The sequence below is a fragment of the Raphanus sativus genome, chromosome 5 (genome assembly GCF_000801105.2).
Source record: "Raphanus sativus cultivar WK10039 chromosome 5, ASM80110v3, whole genome shotgun sequence".
In the NCBI taxonomy this organism is placed as follows: Eukaryota; Viridiplantae; Streptophyta; class Magnoliopsida; order Brassicales; family Brassicaceae; genus Raphanus; species Raphanus sativus.
The window spans coordinates 13,406,679-13,430,433 of NC_079515.1; the positions used below are offsets into that span (position 1 = coordinate 13,406,679).

The 23,755-nt window shown below is 36.2% G+C and overlaps 1 long non-coding RNA gene and 1 pseudogene across 1 annotated transcript; one reads left to right on the forward strand and one right to left on the reverse strand.

The window, feature by feature from the left end:
* Positions 1-2,077: 2,077 nt before the first annotated feature.
* On the forward strand, positions 2,078-8,579 carry LOC130512891 (uncharacterized; annotated as a pseudogene).
* Positions 8,580-21,871: 13,292 nt separating this feature from the next.
* On the reverse strand, positions 21,872-23,128 carry LOC130495227 (uncharacterized). Its single transcript, XR_008934497.1, has 4 exons — positions 22,779-23,128; positions 22,582-22,657; positions 22,360-22,504; positions 21,872-22,176 (listed from the first exon to the last, which is right to left on the reverse strand). It is a non-coding gene; the product is annotated as an uncharacterized LOC130495227 (long non-coding RNA).
* Between the last annotated feature and the right edge of the window lie 627 nt (positions 23,129-23,755).

Consider the following 23,755-nt stretch of genomic DNA (forward strand, 5'->3'; position numbering starts at 1 on the left):
TCTTTTAATTCACCAATATCTTTTAATTACAACAATTTTGATTTATATGGGAAAGTTTCCTAGTTAATATTTTATCATGAATTTTTCTTCGGTGAATTACCAACTAATCATAGTTTGCCAATTAATGCACAGCTTTTTTAAAGATAATAAATAAAATAATAATAATTTGTGTTAAGTTTTTAAAATAAATGAAAATATTATTAGCTGCCAAAATATGAATTTTGTTTTAACAATTTTAAAACCATCACAAAAGAGTAAATCATAACACTAAACAATATACCCTAAACCCTTGGACAAAGTTTAAACCCTTGACTAAAAATCCAAACACTAAACCCTAAATTCTTGGATATACCCTAAATCCTTGGATAAATCCTAAACACTAAACTGTAAATCCTTGTAAACATTCTTTTAAACATGTAAACATTCTTTTAATTCACTGATTATCTTTAACTACCACGATTTTGATTTATATGGGAATGTTTCCTAGTTTAATATTTTATCATGAATTTTTCTGGGGTGAATTACCAACTAATCATAATTTGCCAATTAATGCACAACTTTTTTTAAAGATAATAAATAAAATAATAATAATTTTTTTTAACTTTTTAAATAAATGAAAAATATTAGTAGCTGCCAAAATATGAATTTTTTTTAACAATTTTAAAACCGTCACAAAAGAGTAAATCATAAAATATTCTCTCTCTCTCTCTCTCTTTCTCTCTCCCCCTCATCGTAAACCTTTTTTTTTTTAAAAATATAAAAATCTAATTCTTTTAATTCACCGATTATCTTTTAACTACCACAATTTTGATTTATATGAGAATGTTTCCTAGTTTAATATTTTATCATGGATTTTTCTTAGGTGAATTAACAACTAATCATAGTTTGCCAATTAATGTACAGTTTTTTAAAGATAATAAAAAAAATGTGTGTTAAGTTTTTAAAATAAATGAAAAATATTAGTAGCTGCCAAAAAATGAAAATTTTAAACAATTTTAAAACCGTCACAAATTAGTAAATCATAAACACTAAACACTATACCCTAAACCCTTGGACAAAGCTTAAACCCTTGGGTAAAAATCCAAACACTAAATCCTAAATTCTTGGATATACCCTAAACTCTTGGATAAATCCTAAACACTAAACTGTAAATCTTTGGGTATACTCAAAACACTAAATCTCTCTCTCTCTCTCTCTCTATATATATATATATATATATATATATATATCTATCTATCTATCTATCTATCTATCTCTCAACATTTAGTTTCTCTCTATTTCACTTGTTTCATCTATTTTATATCTCTTTGGTTCTCTCTCTCAGCCTCCCTCTGTCTCTCTCTATCATAATCTTTAATTTCTCTCTATTTCACCTATATAGATATATCTCAGTCTCGCTCTCTATCTCTCTATTTCAAAGGCTCTGAATGGTAACATGCGGAACAACTATTGGACGAGTACGGTGAGGTTGTAATAGTAACAAAAACATAAAGATGTATAGGTATATGTAGAGATTTTTGTTACTATTCAAAGCGGTGGAGGGCGGTTTGTCACCATTCGAAGCCTAAATACCTATTTCTCTCCTTATCTATCTCTTTCTCTCTCTCCCTTAAAAAATAACAAAACATCATTAAAATAATATTTTTCTTCTTTATTGTGAACATTCATAAAATCTTTCTAAATAAATAGTATATTATTTTAGGATTATATATTATAAATTTCTTTATAATATATCATAAAACCACTGTCTTTGCAATAAAGCATCAGGCACAGGAAAATGCTGGTACTCAATATTTTACATGGACGAGATGGAACAAATTAACTTTAGTATCAAGAAGTAGTTATAAACAACATGTTGGTTCTACCAATCAATTTATCAAGTAGTTTTGTGAAAGCATACATATTCTTTCAGCATACTGCTTTTATAGCATACAACTACTGCTTTATCATCCACCTTACCAATCAAGGCAGCTCAGTTTAAAATTAAACAAATCGAGTATATGTCAAAATAGGGCTGGTTATAGTTTAAAGTTCATAAAGTATTAGCTTTAAACAACAAAATTAAAATATAAAATTGTAAAGGCATCAAAATTTTTGTAATGGTTTGTAGGCAAAAAGTTTTCTTTTTAAATGTTTTAAGCGACCAACTACATAAACCTGATTTGTTGAAGCCACTGTTATAAGCCTAGTTGCGGGTTGTATAAATTATTAAGTATTAACTGCATTTTGAACGGAAGCGACCAATTTTTTGGGAATTTGCATTAGATATCAAAAATATCTTTCATAATTAGTTAGGTGGTAATGATACTATAGAATTTTAGGTAATCCCAAAAGTGTCTTTATGTGATAACTTGCAACTGTCGGTTGCCCACAAAAACTGGCAATAATACCCTACAAAATCGGTTATTTTGAATCTCATACAAATCAATTTCTTTTTTTCACCTCCCACACAGATCTTGATTCGAAAGCTTTAACTTATAATCATGGAGATGGAGAAAGACGATACGGTGGTTGAGTAACGAGCTGAGTCAGATACCGACGAGCTCCGGCGCCAAACTCCGCCAATCCTTCGCCAGCTCGCCATGGCTCCTCACCATCTCCAGCTCGCCGTGGCTCTTCACCATCTCCTCCATCTTTTTTTTTTTCTTTTTTGATGTGATCTTGGCCAGCAATGGAATTGAAGAGATGGATCAGCTTGAACCAGAGCTTAAGGAAGATGAAGAAAGAACAAAGGAACAGCTTGAACCTGAAGAAACAAATGACAAGGACCTAGAAGTGCCCGTTGGTCCAATGACTAGATCAAAGCAAGCAAGATTTCGACAAGCTCTTCCTCAACTCTTATACACTATTCAGGGCAGTATAGAGTGTGCTTATCCAACCACTCTGGTTGTGATTCAAGCCACCTAAGACATTCATCAAGAGAGGTGTTGTGACTTGCACTCTTTTCCTTGGTTTGGTTTTGTCCCATTGGGTTTTCCAAACAAGGTTTTTAATGAGGCTTGGACACAACACTTATACAATAGCCTCTTGATGAAACCAGCCCATTTCTTTTCTTATTTTCGTCCACAACTCTCTTAGGAGCCTTTTCTCTTTTTAAAATTGAACTCAGTCTTTGCATTTATTATTCTGTGTGTTTCCAAGAAGTTGTGCATGTACAGCCTTCTTCTCTTTATATTATGGAGAAATTCATCAATAAGATCATCAAACACTTTCTATTAAAAATTCTCTCTGAATCTTGTTTGATCAAAGCTTGTCTAAGTGTTACTCGGATCCTTGATCCTTACCTTGCAAGCAAACCTTTGATAGTCCAAGAGTCATTCCGCAACTCTTTGAAGTATCACTCAATCCACATCTTGTTTCATCATCACAATCCGTTGGAGAGTAGTCAGGGACATGATCTTTTCACACAAGATCTTATCAAGTGGAATCAGAGCAGATCTCCATCACCAGGTTGTGTTTTTCTGTTTCTGCAACTTTAGACTTTTCATATTCTGTTCTCAGATCTGTTCTAAAGCTCGGATCTTGTTAGAAACATGCTTATTAGTGTCAGATCTACCTAGAACAAGTGTTGAAGTTGCTAAATAATCTTATTAGAATTTCGAAATTGCAGAGAAAATAATTAGGGTTCTTCATAAAAGTTTTTGAATATGTCTCAGTTTCTGTGTTTTTTGTTATTTTCTATTTCTATGATCTCTTTTACTGGTTTTGTGTTTTAAAATTCAGCAGGAACCATGGGAGAAAAGAACAATAGGAATAATGGAATGGATCAACTGTTACTTGATGCTTTGACTGCACGCATGACTACTTTGATGGATCAGAGACTAGAGAACTTCAGGGCTGAGGTTGTGCACTCAGATCGTGAGAGACCCAGAAGGACTTCAGATCGATCTGCTACAGAAAGTTACTATAGCCATTCAAACCGATCCAATGGTACCAGAAGAAGGAGGCGTGATCAGGAAGAAAGGCCAAAAACCAATGATCCTCTTGGAGGTTTGAAACTAAAAATTCCTGAGTTTAAAGGCACTGCTGATCCAGAAGAATACTTAGAGTGGGAAAAGAAGATTGACCTCGTGTTCAATTGCAGAGACTATACTGCAGAGTATAAAATGAAACTTTCCCCTACGGAGTTCAAAGAGTATGCTCTAAGTTGGTGGGATAACTTGGTTACGGCAAGAAGAAGGACTGGAGATTTTTCTGTTGAAACCTGGAACCAAATGAAGGTAATCATGAGGAAGAGATTTGTACCGAGCCACTACCACAGAGAGTTGCACTTCAAACTCAGAACACTGTCTCAAGTAAGTAGATCAGTTGAAGAATATTATAAGGAAATGGAAACCCTTATGCTGAGAGCTGATATCCAAGAAGATAGAGAAGCAACAATGGCAAGATTCATGGGTGGTCTAAATAGAGACATCATGGACAGACTTGAAGTTCATCATTATGTTGAGATGGAAGAGCTTCTGCACAAGGCAATTATGTTTGAACAGCAGTTGAAAAGAAGAAGTTACAAGTCTAGGTATGGAGCCAGCAAACCACACTACCAAAAGGACGAAAAGACCCGAGAATCCAGACCATTCTCCAAACCTAAAGTGGAGGAACAGAGTCTTAAAGGAAAGGAAGTAGCCACTGCATCAAAATCCAGAGACATACAGTGTTACAAGTGTAAAGGGTATGGACACTATGCCAGTAGCTGCTCTAACAAAAGGGTAATACTCATCAGGGAAAATGGTGACATTGAATCCGAGGAAGAGGTATCTGAGTCTGAAGAAGAAAGGGTGGAAATGCCAACTCGTGTAGAGTTACTTGTTACTAGAAGAACACTGAATCTTCAAGCCAAGACTGATGGAGATGAGCAGAGAGAGAATCTGTTTCACACTCGCTGTATGGTTCACGGGAAGGTTTGCAGCTTGGTTATAGATGGAGGAAGTTGTACCAATGTTGCAAGTGAAACCATGGTGGAGAAACTTGGTCTGAAGGTCATAAAAAGACCAACAACTTACAAGTTACAATGGCTTAATGATGAAGGAGAGCTAGAGGTGAAGCACCAAGTTAAGGTACCATTGTCTATTGGGAAGTATGAGGAAGAGATACTGTGTGATGTCTTACCAATGGATGCTGGACACATACTGCTTGGAAGACCTTGGCAATCCGACAGAAGAACACTTCATGATGGGTTCACAAACAGATACTCATTTGAGTACAAAGGAAAGAAGACTGTTTTGGTTCCTTTGACACCACAAGAAGTCCATCTAGATCAGATAGCCTTGAAGAAAAACAAAAGCGACATCAGAATCTAAGACCAAACAGCAGGCTAATATATTGATTCAACCAAAGGGAAGTTCTTTACCTCACTTGCTGATTGTTTTTAAAGAATGTTTAAACATAACAAAGCCAGTGCAGGATCTCCCTAGCAAGATACGATTTCTTTTGCAGGAATTCAAAGATGTTTTTCCAAAAGAAGCTCCACAAGGACTGCCGCCTATCAGAGGGATAGAACATCAAATCGATTTTATTCCAGGAGCCTCTCTTCCAAACAAGCCAGCCTATAGAACTAATCCTCTGGAGACCAAGGAACTACAGCAACAAGTCACTGAGCTTATGGAGAAAGGTCATATCCGTGAGAGCATGAGCCCATGTGCAGTTCCAGTCTTGCTTGTGCCAAAGAAAGATGGTAGCTGGAGAATGTGTGTCGATTGCAGAGCCATCAACAATATCACTGTAAAGTATCGATATCCCATTCCTAGATTAGATGATATGCTTGATGAGGTGCATGGTTCTAGCATCTTTTCTAAGGTTGATTTGAAAAGTGGGTATCACCAAATTAGAATGAAAGAGGGTGATGAGTGGAAAACTGCATTTAAAACGAAGCATGAGTTATATGAATGGTTAGTGATGCCATTTGGGCTGACTAATGCACCTAATACTTTCATGAGGTTAATGAACCATGTTCTTAGATCATTTATAGGTCATTTTGTTGTGGTTTACTTTGATGACATTTTGATCTACAGCAATAACTTGGATGAGCATGTTGAGCATCTTAGAAAGGTTCTAGAAGTGCTTAGAAAGGAATCCTTGTTTGCTAATTTAAAGAAATGTACCTTTGGAGCAGATAACCTTGTCTTTTTAGGTTTTGTTGTGAGTGCAGATGGAATCAAGGTTGATGAAGAAAAGATCAAAGCTATCAAGGAATGGCCAAGCCCAAAGACAGTTGGTGAAGTGAGAAGCTTCCATGGTCTAGCCGGATTCTACGGAAAATTTGTCAAAGATTTTAGTACTGTGGCTGCACCACTGACTTAAGTAATCAAGAAAAACGTTGGGTTCAAGTGGGAACAATTCCAAGAAGAAGCATTCCAAGCCTTGAAAGAGAAACTCACTAATTCACCAGTTCTTTCTCTACCTGACTTTTCTAAAACATTTGAAATAGAATGTGATGCTTCTGGTGTTGGTGTAGGTGCTGTGCTTATGTAGGAAAAGAAACCTATAGCTTTCTTTAGTGAAAAGCTTGGAGGGGCTACTCTGAACTATCCAACGTATGAAAAAGAGCTCTATGCGCTTGTGAGGGCTTTGCAAACATGGCAACACTATCTCTGGCCTAAGGAGTTCGTCATCCACACTGATCATGAGTCTCTAAAACATCTCAAGGGACAACAGAAACTGAACAAGAGACATGCTAGATGGATTGAATTCATTGAAACCTTTCCCTATGTGATCAAATACAAGAAAGGTAAGGAAAACATAGTTGCTGATGCACTATCTTGAAGGTATGTTCTCTTGAACACTCTTGAAACCAAATTACTTGGATTTGAGCATATCAAGACTATATATGCCACTGATTCTGACTTTAAGGATATATATGCTTCTTGTGAGAAGTTTGGTCGTGGTAAATACTTCAAGAATGATGGTTTTCTCTTCTTTGAAAATAGACTATGTGTGCCTAACTCTTCTTTGAGAGATTTGTTTGTCAAGGAAGCTCACGCAGGTGGACTTGGAGGACATTTTGGCGTGGCTAAGACACTGAACGTAATGCAGGATCACTTCTATTGACCACACATGAGGAGAGATGTAGAAAAAGCTTGTGAAAGGTGTGTCACTTGCAAACAGGCTAAGTCCAAAGTCCAAAGCCACGGTCTGTATACTCCTTTACCCATTCCTTTGCATTCATGGCATGACATTTCAATGGATTTTGTTGTTGGATTACCTAGGACTAAGACTGGAAAGGATTTTGTGTTTGTAGTCGTTGATAGATTTTCTAAAATGGCCCATTTTATTCCCTGTCATAAGACTAATGATGCTGTGAATGTTGCTAATCTGTTCTTTAAAGAAATTGTTAGACTTCATGGGATGCCTAGGACAATTGTTTCTGATAGAGACACCAAGTTTCTTAGTTTCTTTTGGAAAACCTTGTGGTCTAAGTTAGGAACTAAGCTGTGTTTCTCTACTATTTGTCATCCACAGTCTGATGGACAAACTAAAGTTGTCAATAGAACATTGTCTACCTTGCTGCGTGCATTGATTAAAAAGAACCTTAGAACTTGGGAAGAATGTTTGCCTCATGTAGAATTTGCTTATAATCATGCTAGGCATTATGCATCTAAGTTCTCTCCATTTGAAATTGTCTATAGTTTCAATCCTTTATCACCTTTGGAACTAATGCCTTTACCTTTGAGTGAAAGAGTGAGCTTGGATGGACAAAAGAAAGCTGAACTTATTAAGCAGATACATGAGAAGGCCCTGATCAATATAGAAAACAAGACCAAGCTGTACGCTAAGCAAGCTAACAAAGGAAGAAAGGAGATGATCTTTGAAGAAGGAGACTTAGTTTGGATACACGTGAGGAAGGACAGATTTCCTAATGAAAGAATTCCAAACTCATGCCTAGACTAGATGGTCCTTTCAAAGTCATCAGGAAGATCAACAACAATGCCTATCAACTCGATCTCCAAGGTAAGTATAACGTGAGTTCAAGCTTCAATGTTACTGATCTAGTTCCTTATTTTGCAGAAGAAACGGATTTGAGGTCAAATCCTTCTCAAGTGGGAGAGGATGATGTGATCGTGGCCAGCAATGGAATTGAAGAGATGGATCAGCTTGAACGATAGCTTAAGGAAGATGAAGAAAGAACAAAGGAACAGCTTGAACCTGAGGAAACAAATGACAAGGACCTAGAAGTGCCCGTTGGTCCAATGACTAGATCAAAGCAAGCAAGATTTCGACAAGCTCTTCATCAACTCTTATACACTATTCAGGGCAGTATAGAGTGTGCTTATCCAACCACTCTGGTTGTGATTCAAGCCACCTAAGACATTCATCAAGAGAGGTGTTGTGACTTGCACTCTTTTCCTTGGTTTGGTTTTGTCCCATTGGGTTTTCCAAACAAGTTTTTTAATGAGGCTTGGACACAACACTTATACAATAGCCTCTTGATGAAACCAGCCCCATTTCTTTTCTTATTTTCGTCCACAACTCTCTTAGGAGCCTTTTCTCTTTTTAAAATTGAACTCAGTCTTTGCATTTATTATTCTGTGTGTTTCCAAGAAGCTGTGCATGTACAGCCTTCTTCTCTTTATATTATGGACGAAATTCATCAATAAGATCATCAAACATTTTCTATTAAAAATTCTCTCTGAATCTTGTTTGATCAAAGCTTGTCTAAGTGTTACTCGGATCCTTGATCCTTACCTTGCAAGCAAACCTTTGATAGTCCAAGAGTCATTCCGCAACTCTTTGAAGTATCATTCTATCCACATCTTGTTTCATCATCACAATCCGTTGGAGAGTAGTCAGGGACGTGATCTTTTCACACAAGATCTTATCATTTTTTTCACCATCTCCACCATCGATTGCCGGAAATTTCCGTACGGATCCTCCGACTCCATCACCACCGGAACACTGATCTCCTCGATTGGTGGCGTGTAGATATAGTCATGATCCTCCTCCTCGATCGCGACTCCTCTCACTATCGTACAACTCTTCTCTCTCCAATTTAGCAAAAATAACCGTTTTTTTGTCTTGTTTACCTTTTCAATAGTTCTAAAAATAAATCTGATAAATAGTCACAACAACCGGTTGCAGGTTACTTCATATATTAATCACATGTGCTCGTAGAGATAGAATCGGCAAACGATACCAATTTTGACACGGTTCTCAAATTATTAAAAAATTTGCATAGATCTGCAATTACCACGCCGAATTTTGATATTAAGCTAAATAGGCTTTTTTCAATGAACTAAGAAATTGCATAAAAGTAAACTAAAGATATATGGCTAACTCTCACCAGGTATGTAGTTGATTAGGACAACACGTAATAGTTTTAACTTTGTTTTGAGAACTTGAGTCTGAAACTTTAAAAAAAAAAAACATATCACAATTAACAGAATTTTCATGGAAAATCCAACAAACTCTGTCACGTTTGCTCCAATCCAAAGCTCTATGGCATCCTAAGAAACTTAGCTTAGCTCTTGGTAGTTTAAACAAACTGATGTTGATTCCCACCACAACATAACCTGTGGATGAGTTCTTGTAAACACTGCACAGGATAGTTACATGCTTTTAAAAACTTAGCTTCAACACTGTACAATGATGAGGGACCAGAGAACAATTGATGTTAAATAGTCCAGACACGGGTTCCATCTTGAGAGATATCTTCAGGGGCAACACTTCCTTCCTCCTTTACACTGTTTGGTTCCTCTCCATGGCAGGCCTGCGACGACATAACTCAAATACAGAACAGCCTCCTGTAATAAATGATAACAAAAAAAAGAGTTCACATCATGCAAAAGAAACACACTGATAACATAGAATCAGCTCATTCGTTAGAAACCCTAGCATGAACAGATTCATTCAAAATTACAACCAAACCCCATGTAAGTAGAACCAACAAGAGAGACAAGATCCGTAGACATATCATCGAAAGATTAAATCGTTAAGGAGAAGAAGAAGAAGGATCATTACACGAAGAGAAGATGGGGTTCAGAGAGAATCCGCGAAGGCTCCCTCTACAGATTTTTGATAATCCGACAATCTCAGGGAACCAATTCGAACAAGAGCTGCTTTTAGATTTGTTGGGTGCTGTTGTCGAGACATAAATAAGAAGAGAGAGAAATATAAAAATTATTTCATTCCCTTTTTGCATAAATATGTTAGCTTAAAAAGACATGTTATAGTTAATATTTTTGATGATATCACTTGTTTTGAAAAGATTTGTTAGCATAAGAGGATTATGTTTCTTTCTAGCTCACTGTATAAAACTTGCATCTCACCTGTTTTTAATATATGAAATAGAGGGGAAAAAATGAAAGTACCATCAGGGCGAGGCTCGGTCATGTGGTATGCATCACATGTGAAACTCCCACCAAGGAACTCTGCGTAGATTGTTGCTCCTCTTTTCTGTACAAAAGATAAATCAGAACAACACATAAGAAACAAGAGAGGAGAAATGAGCTTATACTATATATACCTTAGCATGCTCAAGTTCTTCCAAGAGCAGAACTCCAGCTCCTTCTCCCATCACGAAACCATCTCGGTTCTGTTATGCAATATCAAGACCAGGTTTTTTAAACACTACAGACACACACGTTTCCTGTTTGGCAAAAAAGTCTGATACAGTGTTGTTGGGATTCGAGACTACGTCAGAGACTACCTCAGATACTACGTTAGCGAATACTTCAGGGACTTCGTCAGTCAAGATTTGGTGATGGAAATCAAACAAGATCGCATAACTTAAACCAAGAAAAGGATGTCATATTAGGAAAAGGAAATATAACTTTATTGAAGGTGATAGGTTCCTGGAAATATTACTTCTCATGGAGTTATGGAAGTTGCAATTATTTTGGAATATTTCCGAATAGTTTTATGGAAAGGGACGAATGCCCTAATCCAACTAGGTTAATGTAATAAACTCCTACTATATAAGAGGAGCTCGTGTGCACTCCTCTCTCTAACTTGGCAAGCCATAAAAAGGTGACAAGAAAAGACCTAGCTTGGTTGTAAGCTTTGGTTGAGAGAGAGAGAGGTACTATATCTTGTACTTGAGATTATAGTGATTTGCCTCATTGCCAGGCCCCAGGGAAGTAACCACATTTAGGTGAACCCTGGAATATCAAATTCTTGTGTCTATCTTCTATAATTCCGTGTTCTTCTTCTGTTCTCCATAGATCTACAAACTCATACTTTCTAACGTACTACGACAAGTGCATCAGAGAGTGCTTCAGAGAGTTTGTGTGGTGAGTTTTCCCAACAAAGTGGTATCAGAGCCAGGTTGGTGATCTCAATGTCTACTAAAGTAAGAATTGAGGTGGAGCGGTTCGATGGGAAGGGAGACTTCTCGTTGTGGAAGAAGAGGATGCTTGCGCATCTGTCTGTCCTTGGTCTAAAGGATATATTAGAAAAGTCCGAGTCACCTTCTGTCTCAGCTAGGAAGAAGGATGAAGACGAGGATGTTTACAAAGAGCGGTTGGTGAAAGAGGAAGCTGAAAGGCTTGAAATATCAGAGAAGGCGATGAATCTGATCATTCTCAATGTTGGGGATCATGTGTTAAGGAAGATCGAGTTGTGTACTACAGCTGCTTCTACATGGTCTACACTGGAGAGGTTATATCTTTCAAAGACTCTACCGAACAGAATTCACTTGCAGCACAAGTTCTATACATTCAAGATGTTGATACTCGGAGTATGGATGAGAATATCGATGACTTCTTAAAGATTGTCTCTCACCTGTCAAGCGTGAATGTAACTGTGTCAGAGGAGGTACAAGCGATTCTGCTCCTGAATTCGCTTCCATCACGGTTCAACTCTCTCAAGGAAACACTTAAGTACGGTAAGGATACATTATCGTTGGAAGAGGTGACAAGTGCAGCAAGGTCTAAAGATCAGGATCTGAAATCTTCTTTGGCTTCACATGATATTGGTGAAGGTCACTATGCTAGAGGAAGAACCGAGAAGAAGGATCCTGTGAGGAATGGTAAGAGCAAGTCTAGATCGATCTCAGGGTCTAGGATAACTTGTTGGTTCTGCAAGAAGCAGGGACACTCCAAAAGGGAGTGTTATGCATACAAGAAGAAGTATGGCGGAGGTGAGGAAGAAGTTGAGGCAGCGGTTGTGATAGATCCTGATTCAGACGATGATTCACTTTTGGTAGGAGATAAGTGGCATCATGATAAGTGGGTGATTGATTCTGGATGTTCTTACCACATGACGTGTAGGACGGATTGGTTTCACATGTTTCAAGAGCTGACTTCAGGACAAGTTCTTCTTGGTAATGATTGCGCGGTTAGAGTGCAAGGGATTGGTACAATCAACATCAAAGCTTATGGAGGTTCGGTTAAGACACTCACGAATGTCAGGTATATTCCGGAATTAAGAAGGAACTTGATATCCACGGGAACCTTGGATTTATTGGGCTTTGAGCACAGTGGTGGACATGGGAAGACTAGGTTTTACAAGCATGGTAAGCTAGCACTTCAGGGAACCTTGTCCGGGTCATTGTACATGTTAGATGGTGAAACTGTATCAGGTGAAGTAAACTGCAGTGTCAAGAAGAAACCATCTAAGGATGAAACAGTCTTGTGGCATAGACGTCTTGGGCACATGAGCATGAAGAATCTACAGATTCTTGCCCGTAAAGGGGTGATCGATAAGAGGAGGATTGGTGATTTGGATTTATGTGAGAGCTGTGTGATGGGGAAGCAGAAGAGAGTAAGCTTCAGCATCGGGAAACATGATACAGGTGAAGTTCTCAAGTATGTACATGCTGATTTATGGGGATCTCCAAGTGTGACACCAAGTCTGTCAGGGAAGCAATACTTCTTGTCTATTATCGATGATTATACAAGGAAGGTCTGGGTATATTTCTTAGCTACTAAAGGAGAAGCCTTTAGTAAATTCTGTGAATGGAAGAAGCTGGTCAGAATCAAGTCAAGAAGAAGGTGTGTTGTCTTAGAACAGACAATGGACTTGAATTATGCAACACAGAGTTTGACAGCTTCTGTAAGCAACATGGAATCAAGAGACATAGGACTTGTGCATACACACCACAGCAGAACGGTGTAGCTGAACGTATGAACAGGACTCTGATGGAAAATGTGAGATGTTTTCTAGTTGAGTCGGGTCTAGAGGAAAAATTCTGGGCTGAAGCAATATCTACGTCAGCATATGTGACAAACAGGAGTCCATCTTCTGCCATAGATGGGAACATTCCGGAGGAACTTTGGTTGGGCAAGAAGCCCGGTTATCTGCACCTGAGAAGATTTGGATCAGTGGTTTACGTCCATGCAGATCAATGAAAGCTCAAGGCCAGAGCTAAAAAGGGAATCTTCATAAGTTATCCGGTGGATGTGAAAGGATACAAAGTTTGGCTTCTTGATGAGGAGAAGTGTGTTATAAGTAGGAATGTGGTATTTGTAGAAGATAATTTCTACAAGGATTTGAATGTCTGCAAGAAGAAAGCAGATGTCACAGAGGAGCTAAGAAATCAGACGGTGCTGGAAAATACAGCAGGATCTGCGTCAGGACCGGAAGTTGATACTTCAGGTGGAGCTGTTGAAGAAACAGTTGAGTCAGCTGGTGACGTAGGTGACAAACAAGGTGAAAGTCTTGAAGGATATCAGCTAGCAAGAGATAGAGTTCAGAGAAGAATAGTGCCACCTGCACGGTACTCCGACTCAGATGATGTAGCAGCGTTTGCACTATATGTAGCTGATGATGTATGTGCTGAAGAACCTCAAGACTATCATGGAGCGATGAACAGCGAAGAGCGAAAGCAGTGGGCTGAAGCATGTGGTGAGGAGATGACTTCACTAGATAAGAACCAAACCTGGAAGCTTGTGAGAAGGCCTAGTAAGCGTAAGGTGATAGGCTGGAAGTGGGTCTTTAAATTGAAGTCTGGTATACCTGGTGTTGAGAAGCCTAGATTCAAGGCTCGGTTAGTTGTTAAGGGATACTCTCAGAGAGAGGGTATTGATTATCAAGATGTGTTTTCACCTGTCGTGAAACATGTATCCATAAGGTTCTTGTTGTCAATTACAGTGAATCAGGATTTGGAGCTTGAGCAACTTGATGTAAAGACTGCGTTTCTTCATGGTACACTTGAAGAAGAGATTTACATGGAGCAACCAGAGGGATTTCAGGTTAAAGGGAAAGAGGATCACGTCTGTCTACTTCAGAAGGCTGTTTATGGACTAAAGCAGGCACCAAGACAATGGAACAAGTGTTTTGATCAGTTTGTGGTTAGTCACGGTTTTGTGAAGAGTGAATATGATCACTGTGTTTACATCAAGGAGGTAACCAAAGGTACATACATATATTTGTTGCTATACGTGGATGATATGTTGGTTGCATCAAAGGATGCGGCAGAGATCAGGAAAGTGAAGCAGTTGCTGAGCAGCAGATTTGAGATGAAGGACTTGGGTCCAGCAAGACGGATTTTGGGAATGGATATTGAGAGAGATCATGCAAAGGGGATTCTAACACTGTCTAAATCTGGTTATATCAGGAAGATTCTCAAGGTATTCGACATGGATGAGTCAAAGAGTGTATCAACACCTGTTGGTGCACATTTCAAATTGTCAGCTGTAGCAGATGATGAAGCAGAGACATGTATGGATGATATTCCATATGCTAATGCTATCGGAAGCATAATGTATGCTATGATAGGCACGAGGTGTGATCTGGCGTATGCGTTAGGGTTGGTTAGCAGGTTTATGAGTAAGCCTGGGATGGTTCATTGGACTGCGGTCAAGTGGGTATTGAGGTACCTGAAGGGAACACAAGATCTGAAATTGTGCTTCAGGAAGAATGAGGCGTTTAATGTTGAAGGTTTCTGTGATTCTGATTTTGCTTCGGATCTGGACAAGAGGAGGTCGATCTCAGGTTATGTTTTCAAGGCTGGTGGGAATACAATCAGCTGGAGATCAAGTCTACAAAGCGTAGTGGCTTTATCGACGACTGAAGCAGAGTATATGACGCTTGTTGAAGCAGTCAAGGAAGGAATTTGGCTAAGGGGCTTAGCGGAGGAGCTTGGATTCAGCAAGACACGGTGGTGATATCGTGTGACTCTCAAAGTGCATTGTGTCTAGCCAAGAACAATGTGTATCATGAGAGGACTAAGCACATCAGCAGAAATATGCACTTCATCAGGGATATCATCGCTCAAGTTGATGTAAGTGTGAAGAAGATATGTACTTCTTGGAATCCTGCAGATATATTAACCAAGGTTGTTCCGGTTAAGAAGTTTGAGGAAGCAGTGGACTTCCTTGGTATGTCCGAACACTAAGGAGCATACGGCATCGCCTGGCAAAGCACGAGTTTGCTTAACCTAAGTAGTGGATCATGTTTGATGTCATCAAGGTGGAGTTTGTTGGGATTCGAGACTACGTCAGAGACTACCTCAGAGACTACGTCAGCGAATACTTCAGGGACTTCGTCAGTCAAGATTTGGTGATGGAAATCAAACAAGATCGCATAACTTAAACCAAGATAAGGATGTCATATTAGGAAAATGAAATATTACTTTATTGAAGGTGATAGGTTCCTGGAAATATTACTTCTCATGGAGTTATTGAAGTTGCAAGTATTTTGGAATATTTTCCTAATAGGTTTATGGAAAGGGGCGAATGCCCTAATCCAACTAGGTTAATGTAATAAACTCCTACTATATAAGATGAGCTCGTGTGCACTCTTCTCTCTAACTTGGCAAGCGTAATAAGGTGACAAGAAAATACCTAGCTTGGTTATAAGCTTTGGTTGAGAGAGAGAGAGGTACTATATCTTGTACTTGAGATTATAGTGATTTGCCTCATTGTCAGGCCCCAGGGACGTAACCACATTTAGGTGAACCTTGGAATATCAAATTCTTGTGTCTATCTTCTATAATTCCGTGTTCTTCTTCTGTTCTCCATAGATCTACAAATTCATACTTTCTAACGTACTACGATAAGTGCATCAGAGAGTGCTTCATCGAGTTTGTGTGGTGAGTTTTCCCAACAAGTGTTTCTAACAGTACTATCCCAAGAAGAGAGGACAAAGAGATTGTTGAAACTCACGCTATCCCAAGGACGTGAAGCTTTTGTGGGATCATTATTCCTTTGTGAGAGAGCCCGGCATGCAACAAAACCTCCCAACCCTGCATTATAGGTACATATATGATAAGAAACATGCAGGTTAGAGTTCAAGAACAGGAGAATGAATATGCACCTATTGGAATAATCACTGCATCTGAGCCACCGCAGAGCATTACACATGTCAAAAGAAAAATGCAATTGTGTGATCTTGACTTACTTCTTCACCTCTATATATATATAATGAGCGTGAACAGTATTAATGACGCCAAATTAATATTAATACAATAAATAATGAAATCGTTTAAAGAAAGATATTAAATTTGTATTGTCATAAAATGATATGCATATGATGATATGATGCGAAACTTGCGCAAGTAATCAATATTAGCAAGGTAAGTTAATAAAAATAAATTTCCTAATTAGATAAAAATTGTTAAATGCCATTAAACAATAAAATCGTTAGATTTTGGCTGAAAAGCTCTGTATGAGCGACATGTGGCAAATGTACTTCTCATATAATATATAGAAGAATTCTTGTAAAAAATGATTAATCAACCAATGCCAAACTTCAAAGTGGTTTAAGTGCTTGAAAGAAGTTTTTTTCCACAGTGTATGTTATTCCAAAATTGTTTTTGTTTTCAATTATAAAGTGGTTAAAAAGAAGGTATTTAAGAATACCTTTTATCCTGGAAGTTCTTTTCTCTTTCTTTATTTCTTTCTTTTGGTTTGGTTTGGTTTCTAGGGTCCTTTCGTAGGATATGTTTGTGCTCGATCGCTGGTTATTAGGAGCACTGACCCATGCTCCGTTACCAACGAGCCATTTCAACACACACGTTTGCTTTCAAGTAAAATTCTAAGTAACATCTTCTAGCAATAAATTATGTTTCCAACCACATCAAACTGTTCAATTATCACTATAAAAGTATATATCAAATAAAAACATAACAACAAATAGTTAAGAGAAACTCCAAATTATATTATACTAGATGGCAGGCCCGCACCCTGTGCGGGCATTGTACAGATTCAAATTATACGGGTAGAGCTGGGTCTGCGGATCGACTCACCCCGTCCGTCCCGCCAACCCGCGGGTCACCTAGTTTTTTGACTCATAATTTCGATCCGCATGACCCGCAATGAAAGATTCAAAATACCTGCACCTGCCCCGCCCAAATTTGCAGGTAATTCGCGGGACCCGCGGATTAAATATTACGGAATATTTTGTATCTATTTAAGAGAGAGAAAGAGAGAGATAGATAGAGAGATTTAGTGTTTAACCCGCGTCTCTCTCTCTCTCTCTCTCTCTCTCTCTCTCTCTCTCTCTCTCTCTCATCGTAAACCTTTTTTTTTTTGAAAAATATAAAAATGTAAACATTCTTTTAATTCACCGATTACTTTTTTAACTACCACAATTTTGATTTATATAGGAATGTTTCCTAGTTTAATATTTTACCATGAATTTTTCTTGGGTGAATTACCAACTAATCATAGTTTGCCAAATAATGTACAACATTTTTTAAAGATAATAAATAAAAAATAATAATTTGTGTTAAGTTTTTAAAATAAATGAAAATATTATTAGCTGCCAAAACATGAATTTTTTTAACAATTTTAAAACCGTCACAAAAGAGTAAATCATAAACACTAAACAGTATACCCTAAACCCTTGGACAAATCTTAAACCCTTGGGTAAAAATCCAAACACTAAACCCTAAAATCTTGGATATACCCTAAACCCTTGGATAAAAATCCTAAACACTAAACCGTAAACCCTTGGGTATACCCAAAACACTAAATCTCTCTCTCTCTCTCTCTCTCTCTCTCTCTCTCTCTCTCTCTCTCTCTCTCTCTCTCTCTCTCTCAAATTTGTGTTACTTTCCTATTTGTAATTTGTTAATTTTTTTATTAATAACTTACCTTATTTTCATTGTGTATTATTTACGCAACTTGGTATCATATTTATTGCTTTGTTTAAATAATTTACCTTTAGTTAATTTGGTTTTAAATTTTAATAACTTACCTTATATTAAATACGGATTGCTTTGGCAAGTTGATATCATATTTACTTCAGATTAATTTATGATAATATAATAGGTATCTTAATGTTCTAAGATCACATTTCCTAGAAATCAAACAGATAAATGTTGTAATAACATGTCAAACAGATGAATGTTGTAATTTTTGGGTGAATTACCAGCTAATCATAGTTTGCCAATTAATGTACATCTTCTTTTAAAGATAATAAATAAAATAATAATAATTTGTGTTAAGTTTTTCAAATAAATGAAAAATATTAGTAGCTGCGAAAATAAGAATTTTTTTTAACAATTTTAAAATCGTCACAAAAAAAGTAAATCATAAACAATAAACACTATACCCTAAACCCTTGGACAAAGCTTAAACTCTTGGACAAAACTTAAACCCTTGGGTAAAAAACCAAAAACACTAAACCCTAAATTCTTGGATATACCCTAAACCCTTGGATAAATTCTAAACACTAAACTGTAAATCCTTGGGTATACCCAAAACACTAAATCTCCCTCTCTCTCTCCCCCTCATCGTAAACCTTTTTTTTTGAAAAATACAAAAATGCTATACATTTTTTTAACAGTAACTTGAATCCCAAGAGTATTTACTTCACGATTTTAAATGTAATTTACCATGTTTGTAAATTGTTAACTTTTTATTAATAACTTACCTTATCTTCAATGTGGATTACTTGCGCAACTTGGTATCATATTTATTACTGTGTTTAAATATGATTGCACGACAAGTTAGTATCAAATAATATATTCATACAATTTATTACATTCTTTTTATTGCTATATAGATGTTTTGAATTTAATGCGTTAACATAAATCATTCTTATTTATTACCAATCAATCTTGTGAATTAAATATGACGAATATATGTTACGTGATGTTGTAATCATCATTAATTGGTAATCATTAATGTTATAAATATGGACATATTTTTCATTCAAAGCAAATTGTGACAACTAAATAATAAACAAATAATAATATAATTGTTAAATGATGATAATAATAATTATAAAAATGACCTTATTATATATTGAGATCTGAAAACAAAAAATAATCCAATAAAAAAATATAACTAAAAAACAATAACGAATACATTGACTAAATAATAACATGTCATTAGAACTAAAAAAAATTTACCTGCATCGTGGTGAAATCGTTATAATAGGGCATCTGCATATAAACCAAAAGAAAAGTCAGCTCTGATAAAATATGTATATATAAAAGCTTAATGATGTAAAACAACAAAAACAATATGAAAATAAAAAGTTGAGAATAAAAAGTCAGTGGCTTCGTTTCTTCTACTGTGAATATCTTATATATAGTAAATTGGTGTACGTTTCTCAATGATTTAGCTTGCATGATAAGCCAAAATATCATAATATTTTAATTCTGAATTTGTAAAAAGGAAACTTATTAATACACATATTTATTGTAATTCTTGCGCAAGTTATGATTAATGAGAGCAATTAATGTAATATTCCGATTAGCAAGTTATGATTAATGAGAGCAATTGGTTAAATGAAATATATTAAATATGTATAGTGAATGAGTGAATTTAATTAATATTATCAAGTTTTTATTAATAATATAAACATAATAAAAACGTTTTTGGGAGAAAGTTATAATATTACACGTATTATGCCATTAATACATTTAATAAATGGTCGACATTTATTAATATTCTTGCGCAAGTTATGATTAATGAGATTAGGAATTAATTTAAATGTTCGACATTTATTAAGATTCTTGCGCAAGTTATGATTAATGAGATTAACAATTAATGTAATTTTCTGATTAGTAGCTTGATTAGAAAAATAAATCAAAAAAAATATTACAAAAAATCAGCCCATAGAATCGCTTGGTTGATGAGGTTATTACATTCATGAAATTGGTTGATGAGCTATTACAAAAAATCAACCAATAGAACCAATAAATCAAAAAAAGAAACTACAAAAAATCAACAAAAAAGAAATTACATTCATGAGGTTCCAACAATGAATTGTGACGAAACGTCAATGATGGTGTTTATTGTAATTCTGCATATAAGAAAACAAAGAAAAAATATATTATAAAATACATATAGATTCAACCCCAAAACTTAGACTCAAATCCAAGGCTCCAGCTCTGCAAGATCAGTTTCACCAAATTTAGTGACATTGATTATAACAAAAAGATTTGAAGATGTATACAATCCCGAAACAAAAACAAAATTGTATAGTTGATAGAACAAATCCGATGAGATGCATCATGAATGGATGGAGGAAGTTTTGTGGTTTTTTGGTGACAAAGAAAACTTTTTCGTCTCAAAGATTGATAGAGAGACAATGTGGAGAGCAAAAGAACAAAATAATTGGAGAAGAAAAGGCTCGAATAAATTACCAGTAACGATGTTCGTCTGTGAGCTAATTATTGATTATCATCCCTTGGATCATAAACCTGCTCAGGATCACAAAATATAATTTAAATTAGAACGATCAAAAACATAAAAAAAAAACTTAAACAATAGATGCGTGAGACTAAAGAATGGTTGTGTTGCTTGAACTCGACATTGAACTCTATATATATAAAGTGATGGTGAAAAGTATTAATGACGCCAAGAATATTACTTGCTAAATTTGTGAAAGTAATTGGTTATACTAAGGTATGTAAATTAAATTACGTTTGATTAAAGAAAACATATTAAATTTGTAGTGTTAAAAACGATTATACATATTATATGATGCGAGACTTGCGCAAGTAATCCGTATAAATAAGGTATGTTAATAATAATAAGTTTCCTAATTAGATATAAAACGTATTATGCCATTAAGACATTTAATGATTAGTCGACATTTATTAAAATTCTTCTGCAAGCTATGATTAATGGTCGACATTGATTACGATTCTTGCGCAAAAAATAATTAGTGCGTTTGACAATTAATGTCACTTTCCAATTAAAAGGTCGATGAAAAAAATAAATCAAAAAGAATAATTAGAAAAATTCGACCAATAGAAACGCGAGAATTTTCGTGAGAAGAACTGTGTGAGCGCCACGTGGCGTTTGTACTTCTCTTTTAATATATAGGAGGATATTATATGAAAATTTACATCATGTTCGTCCCCCAAGTATATGGGGTGTGTAAACTAAAAAGAAGCTGATGATGAGAGAGTTTCACCAGCCAAGACCAAGACACACAGTAACAGAGAGTTTCAGAGACTCCCTAACAAACACATTACAAGCGAATAGACAGAGATACAGACCCAGAAAAATATTACATTGTAGAGAGAATGTAAGTGATACCAAAGTTCAAAATAAAGCGAAGATGAAATCTATTCGCCAAGACTTAGAACCATATGGATATATCTTGCTGCTTCTGCTTCTGCATACCATCCATCGTTCCTACTACTCCTGCCATTGACATATCAACTCTGTAATAAAATGACGCCATATCGAACGGTGGAGAATCAAACGCAAGATGAACCTGTTGCTGCTACTGTTGTTATGCGCAACTTCAAAGTTACTGTTGTTGTGTGTAGTCTCGTGCATGAAACCCATTGTTATTGTTTCCTTGGAAAAACGTTTTGTTACCGAAGTGAAGTTAATGAGGCCATAGATAAGAATTTTCAGGTCTCAGGGAATCACAATATAAACAGCAATATGTGCTAGATAGATAGATAGATAGATAGTCCTGCTTTTGTAACAATGCATATCTTAAGACTCCTAATCCATCAGTTCCTACAAAGACTACTTGGCTTGTGGTAAGTAGATTGTAACGTATTGGTAAGAACACTTGTGACTTAAGAGAAGATAATGTTTCTATTTGATTCAAACAAGGATTACAAAGAAAGCCTTCCACACGAGAGACTCTTTATCTCTTTACAACCACTTGATCAAATCATTGATATCTCTCCCCTAGACTCTTACTTATAGACTAATTAAGTACTCACAGCACCAGCTGACAGTTATTCCAGATCCTCTGACCTGTCTCTTATCACTATTCCTTATTCCTTATGTACTTCTAGAAAGTAGCCAGCATGCACATTAGACCATCGGTACGTCCCAACGCCATAAAGTCCCGTCCTCGGAGGCAGCAAGAATTGTGCTACAATGCCATGGAAAGAGACAGAGTGTGTCAGGAATCAAAATGCTTTGCATTTTTGTTTAGAGTAAATACTGATTCCTAAAATAATGAAAGTTTTTCAATGCATTGGCGAAGAGAGAAAGTGAAGCTTATTCATTTGTATTTAGAGATTAAAAATTGCGTCTAGATCTGGAAGTGACTTACACTGTAACCAAAACAAGAGGACGGCGCTTTAAATCCCTGACATAAATCTTGCCTTTCTCATTCCCTGACGATAGACTTATCCTTACCCCATTCTAATCTATAGGAAACTGAGAGCTCCTTGAACCATAGAAACCGTAGAATTCACCTGCAAATCAACACCTCACAATTCAATTCAGAAAGAAGTTCTCGTGATTCTCAGCCACAATAATACGATAAAGGTACCTTCTTCAAGTGAAGCTCTGTTCCTAGGGAAGGCCTGGAAGGACAGAACCCACTTCGCAACTACATCTTTGTCAACCTAGAGCAACGAAACCAATGTGAAAATCAGAAACCACTGATGAAAGTTACACACTTTAACCATTTATTACAGAGCAAAGCTTAAACTGAAAAAACAGAGAGAAACAGAGTTAGAGACGAACACGGTCTGTTGCGCCTAGAAAGTGAAGTCCCGAGATTATGAAGTGAGCGAGGGTGAGTCGATTGATCTCCTGCGATTGGTAATGGTACGGAAGCAGCTCTTACATCATCTGCAAATACACCAAGTGTCGATCTTTATCGAAATTCGCCGAAGAGGGTGGTTGCGACGGTGACGTATACTCTTCTTCATCTTCTGCGTCATCGGAATCTTCGTCTTCGGACTCCCACTCGATTGCTTCTCCGTGCACGGCGGTACCTACCTGACATGGCTTCTTTTCTGTTTAGATCGGTCAACGAATCTCGAAACTCTGGCTTTGGACTTGATAGAGAGACTTTGCTTTTCCGAATTCGCGTTTTGGATCTGTGGTTTTAAACAGCACATTGTCAGAATGTGGAAATTTAAAACGGCGCGTTGTTTTCTGAGTAGACCTATTTGGCAAAATATTTTTTAGAGATGTTTTTTTTAAAAAATAGATAATATATTTTCTATCTAAACATGGTTTCAGCATACGAACATGGTTTCAACTTTCAACTATCCCAAAGAAGGTGACAACAACAAAAGAAAAAATAAGAAAAACTATCCCAAAGAAGGTTCTATTTTATAAACAATATTATTTTAGATAAATACTGTGATAACATCATAAAACGAGCAGAACTAAACATTTTTCTTTTTATTTCATATTGTATGATATTTTACAGAATTACACGCATTTTAAAATTTTTAATTTTCTCAAAAATTAGCACAAATAATAATTTAAATTTAATTCATTTAACTGTAAATAAAATAAAAAATTATAACTAACTACGTAAATTTTAATAAAACTATTAATCAGCTAAACATGTGAATAAATTAAAAAAAATCTAATAAACTATTTTACAGTTTATATTAAAACAGAAGGAGTATTATTATTGGAATTATCTTCTCTAAACTTTGAATTTGCTTGCACATAGCAGAAGGATACACGATATATATATTGAT